Below are 5,878 nucleotides of genomic sequence, written 5' to 3' on the forward strand. Positions count from 1 at the left end.
TTCCCCTCCAAACTGTCTCCTCCCTCCAAAAGAAAAAACAAACAAACAAACAAACAAACAAGAAGATTGTAGAGGGAAAGTAGATTTGAAATCAGATTGCGAAGAACTTCTGAAACGGCTCGCCTCTGGCACAATGTAACTAGAGATGATGGTGCATTATGAGGTGTTTGAGATAATTGGTGTTGTAATTGCAAGCGCGAAAAAGCTTACTAGATTTGAGGACAAAATGCGTTTCTACATTTCAGTTGTTTGGTAATTTTCTTGTTTTAATTTCAACAGAATAGTTCAATTCCGTCGTCTCCCAACACAGCTTCAGTTTTACTGATAGCGATCCTCATTAATTACGTACTGGGAACACTCCTTTAACAGTTTCCTAAGATGTTTAGGAATATTTTAGCACAATTTCTTTATATCTTACCTTCACTGATATTACGTGAGACCCCATGACAAAAATTCCCTAAACTTGCACTCTAAAGGAAGTATGCCAGAGGAAATAGAGCTTAGCCAACACTTGATTGTACATGTGACGTGAAATTCTAATGAATACGCTGGAACTAGTTTTTATGTTTCTCCCTACGCAAAAGAAGAAACGTATGGTTTTGGATTCTTTTACTGAGCCGGGAAAAAAGCAACTTGATTAAAATGTGGCAAGAGTCACCACACTTCAAATTGATGGAGAAGTTGATGTTATCATTTGAGATCGAACTCGACTTAAAATGAATTACACTGATGCAATATTCAATAGGTTGGGGACAGTCCGATTAAATTACGAGCGTGTGTTCAATTTCTTCTGAACATTGTATACACATTTTTCAGCATCTATAGTTCTAATAGTTTATAGCCTCTTTTATGTGCAATCACAAACCTCTTTCGCATATTACTCTTAAGAAAGAATTTTGGTGGTTGTTTTTTTTTTTGTCATCCCCTAAAAATTTAATGGGACGTCCATTACTTTCATTGAAATTATGTCCGAACCGCCGGGCATCGCTTTTGCAACGAAACAGTAACTCGGGAACCTTTACTTAGCTGGAATAAAAGCTTTAATGAAATTTTTGCCATAAACCGTAGTGCGGGCCTCGAAAAAGGCAGGAAAGATTTCGTTTACTAGTTTCAGTGGTCTAGTTTGCTAAACTTTGTCTTTTTGAGAATTGTATAGGGCGTCAATGTCGCCTCAAAAACACTTAAGTTAATTTTTTGCTATTAAGATAACCTTAAATAGTTTGGATATGCTTCAAGCGATCGACCAGATGCATTGTATAGGAACTTTTGTCAAAGTTTAAAATGGCAGTGGGAATTGATGTTAGTTCACACCCGATGTGAAGAAATTCCTTTCAATGCAAGTCTTGGCTTCAGTTTTATAATCTTCCTTTGGCAAGACTTACTGGTAACTTATGGTTTCTGATAGTCAAAGTAAATGTCTTTGATGTTATATATGAGCCAAAGAATCTGTATCTTATTTTTAAATTGTGAACTGTGAGACAAAGGGAAATCGAACTGATTCTGGATCGACGAAGTCAATGAAAAAAAAACAGAAAACAAAATTGAGACCGCTAGCTTCGCATATTCATCGGTCAAGGAATGTCTCAGCACCTTTTTCTATCTTGAGTTAAGTTACAGACCAAACTAAATTTCTCTAACCTCGAACAGCGTACGTCTTGTTCTCAACACAAGCCAGCCAAAGCCAAAAGAAAATGGCCAAGCCACGAACGGAAAAGTAACAGCCCATCATGCTTAAAGCAGGTCGAGGAGTGATACGATTTTTTGTCGTCTCATATCAACAGAGCCTGAGGGTTTGGTTTTCAGATTAAAGGCCTTTATTGCAGTGATCAATTATTTATTAGCAACTGCATTCAGTATTAAATTTGGTTTTGAATCAAGATAATTAAACTAGAAATTTCAATGGGAAAATGAGTATTTCAGTGGAACATTCGATTTCACGGCAAACAAATTTGGAAACAAGAAAAAGAGGCAACAGTTTCGTTAAAGACGGGAACATTGGGTCATGCTTCAGATACATTACCAAACTGTTCCATGATGTTTAATTGCTTATGGTGACAGGTAGAATGTCATATGCATCAACAAGTCGGCTCAATTTACTCGTAACTGTAAGATAACAAACGCAACGTTAATTGCTACACACGCTCGTCAGTAAAGCCACTAAATTGTCAGCTAACAAGCTATGCATCATGTTCACCAGCCGGGCGGTCCTTATTTGGAACAACTGTTCCCGAGGACAACCTGCGCGGAGGGTTTTGAAACACTTAAGAACAATGTGTTTCAATTTCTATCATAATTTATTTGGCAAACAATTTCTTTTATGGCAACTTTTTGCGTGGCTGATAAATGATTATTCCCTTTAGAAGAGATCTGACGAATATAAGGATGACAAACCTAGTCACAGTTTAAGTTAACTACAATCTTGGACAGAATAAAATGGAACAGAAATGCCCCCTTTCCTCTAATCAAAGATGAAGCCGCGCGAAAGCCATGACGCGCCATTTTCCTATCATTGATTTTGGGGGAAGGGGTGGTCTCAATATTCCATTTAATCTGTCCAAGATTGTAGTTCCGCGAGCGACCAAGCTATATTAGGATGAGGATGAGGATTGAGGATGACGGGAACTTAACCCCATACTTTTTTATTTAGAGTTGTCTCTGTGTACTCATGTGCAATTTTAGGTTGTTTTCAGAAGCAAAGCAAAAATCGGCGTATTATTGATATGAATAGTAAGAACCAGCTTTTCGTCACAATTTTATTCCAATAGTTCACGTGGCAAGTAGAGGCTTTGTCGGAAAGATGTGCTAAAGCACTTTAAGTGCTAGAGTGATTCGACTGAGAAAGCTTGGTTTTTCAACTTCAAATCAATCAGCCCTTCGTGGACGAAAGTAAACAGTGTAAATGGCAAATATCGTATGCGCAAATTAGAGTTCACAAACGCTGTCGTTTTAATACTCAATTGCAATCGAACGAAAAAAACAATGACAGTTTGCGTATTCTTTTACAATGATTGAAATTATTGGACTTGAAAAATCGAACTTAGGAGTTTGTGCGTTATTAAAAGTCTGTTCTGGTAATTACACGATTTTCTCGATTTCTACTGGGCTTAAAGTCAGTCCCGAATAAATTTCCATTGTGCAAAAAGGTTATTGATCCAATGATTCATGAAGTAGCTATCCATCGTCTTTTATTTCTGGAACAAAAAAGTCTTTAGCTGAATGAAATTTCGCAGTCTTGTATCTAATTGTTTGGATATAAACAGTTCGTACAGATCAACGGACTCGTTCAGTCTGTTCAACCTTAAAGACCTCATCGATCATATTGGTTCAGTCACTTGTCACCAGTACTCGGATAAAACTCCCCTTTTATGCGACGTAGCGACGACCTCAATGTTGACCACCAGTCCATAGATAGAACCACCACCACGCACCTTCTGAGAAATGAGTTAAATATCACGTTAGTACCATATCCTCACTGCATATTCATTACCTCATCGCATAAGATTAAGTTATGGCAAGAATCGGCGACTGATGAGGCAGTAGGCATGCAACGAGGATAAGAGCATGTAGGAGCTTGGTCAACCTCCACCAGGGGAGGCGGGTGGGTCGCAAAAGACGACTGTCTTTGTGGAGTACAGGACGAAAAGACCACGCTCCAAGCGGAGAGACCAAATTTAAACTCGAAATGGCGCAAAGCATCACTGACGCTATCAGCACGGGCGGAAACGGGGGAATGTGATGGAATAACGGCGTGTTTTGCAATGAGCTAATTAATTATGCAGTGAGAATGGTACCATATCCTCACTGCATACTCATTACCTCATCGCATAAGATTAAGTTATGGGAAGAGTCCGCTCCTGCCCTCGCCACCACGACAACAACTCATAAATTGGCAAACAACACGGGTACCAAACGTTTCCAACATGACTCCCCTTTAATTCTCTCCATTACTCAAATTCCTCTTAATAACCATAATTCTAAACGGTACTCCAAAAAAAAAAAAAAAAAGAAACGTAACTGCTCGATGCTAGCCAGGTCCGTTGAAGCAACGACCATACTCGGCGAAGGAAGGGGGCCAACGAAAGGGGAGGTCCCCTGCCTTATACTACACACGGGGATATCACCGGAAGGAGGAGCAAGAGCACTAACTTTGGAATAAAATGAAACAGGACCCTATAAAGAAAAGGGAGAAATTTGATAAACGAAAAACGCGGAAATAAGCCAAAAGCAGGGGAACCACCCCTTCGTTGACCCCGAGCTCCGAACTAGGTCTGAAATTGAGACACAGAGCAGGCCCCCCCAAGGTCAACGAAGAAAGTGAGTGACATAGGGTGAAAAAGAAAACGTTAAACAAACTAATGCGAGAACAAAAATTTATTGTAAACTGAGGCATAAGAGACTATTGTCCAACACGACCGCGACCAAACTGTCGTCCCGCTGGTGGGGCATGGTACGCCCGAGCGATGTGTCCCCATCTTAAGCACGTGAAGCTCTGAACCTGGGGCTGGCCTGCGCATTGCAGAACCAGGACGAACAGGCGTGAGAGGTGGAGGTGCCTTTCCGACTCCCTTCAAAATCGCGTTTGCGCCTTTGGCCACCTTTGCTCGCACGGGATCCCCCAACAATCCCAGAAAAAGACGCTGAAGCTGTTGGTCATCCACAAAATCCGACTTGGTCTTTATCTCATCCAAAACGGCAGCGTACTCATCGGCTTTTTGGTGGTTCTCGTTTCTGGCCAAACGCAACAACGACTGTAAGAGCTCAACCGCCTCATACTTGTCAAACATCGCTGCTGGTCGATTTATATAACGACGAAGCGCAGCCAAGGCTGACTCAGAACTGTCTAGAGTCCTAAGGCGTTCCAAGGAAATGACCTTTTCCTCTAATACTCTAATGCGATCGGCAGCCTATCATGAAAAAGAAAACACACTTGAGGCTATTGTCTTCACCAGCGACATGCCCCAACGTTCTCCAAAAATAATTAACCTAAAAAGTCACTAGCTGGTGGCAAACCAAACATTCCCCACCGAAGGAGCATAATAAAACAAACAGTGCAACGATAACATCCTACGTCATAATATCGCCGTAACCCGCGGCAAAGCGCAACCATACAAATGAAGCTATACATAGACCGCGCAAAACTGTCTCAACTGGCGGAAATCCTTAAGTTATAAGTACACTGATTGCAACGTCTACCGAGGATATGCCTTCGCCAGTAAAAACTAGCGGTATACCAAACAAACAAACGCTCCATAAAACTCTTCACTGGTGGAATACCGATTTGAACTGAACGCAATACTGCCCTCACCAGTGGAAATCCATAAATCATGTGCAACTTGTAAGATCTATGCCACGAGCTGCCTTCGCCAGTTTAGAAAATCTAGCGTTGCACCAAATTACGAATATTGTACCAAACCCCTTCACTGGTGGAATACCAAATTAGAACACACGCAAAACTGACTTCACCAGTGGAAACCCATAATATTTAAGCACACACATGTCCTAAATACCATCGCCAAAAGGAAACTACCGTGCTGCTCCACACTAAATTGTAACGCCGGAGACATGGCACAAACAAGGCTTTTCTTACTCTGTCCGGCACTAGACCCGTCCCACATTAATCATGCCAGAAACTAAGGATTTCCTTAAATACTAAAATAAACAGATACCAAGGCGAAACCCAATATACCGAGGGAAAAATTTGGAACTAGGGAAAACGAGGGGCAGTAAGCAGGTAGACAACAACGCACGAGGCGGTAACATTCCTTGTTCAACAAAGCGTGGACAATAAACGGACACGTGCTGACAGAATGTTTGTATCGCGCACCAAAACAACACCGAAATCCGTATAAAAATTACGCGACCGAAGACAAAACGCTAA

The sequence above is a fragment of the Montipora capricornis genome, chromosome 8, assembly GCF_036669925.1.
Source record: "Montipora capricornis isolate CH-2021 chromosome 8, ASM3666992v2, whole genome shotgun sequence".
Taxonomy (NCBI): domain Eukaryota; kingdom Metazoa; phylum Cnidaria; class Anthozoa; order Scleractinia; family Acroporidae; genus Montipora; species Montipora capricornis.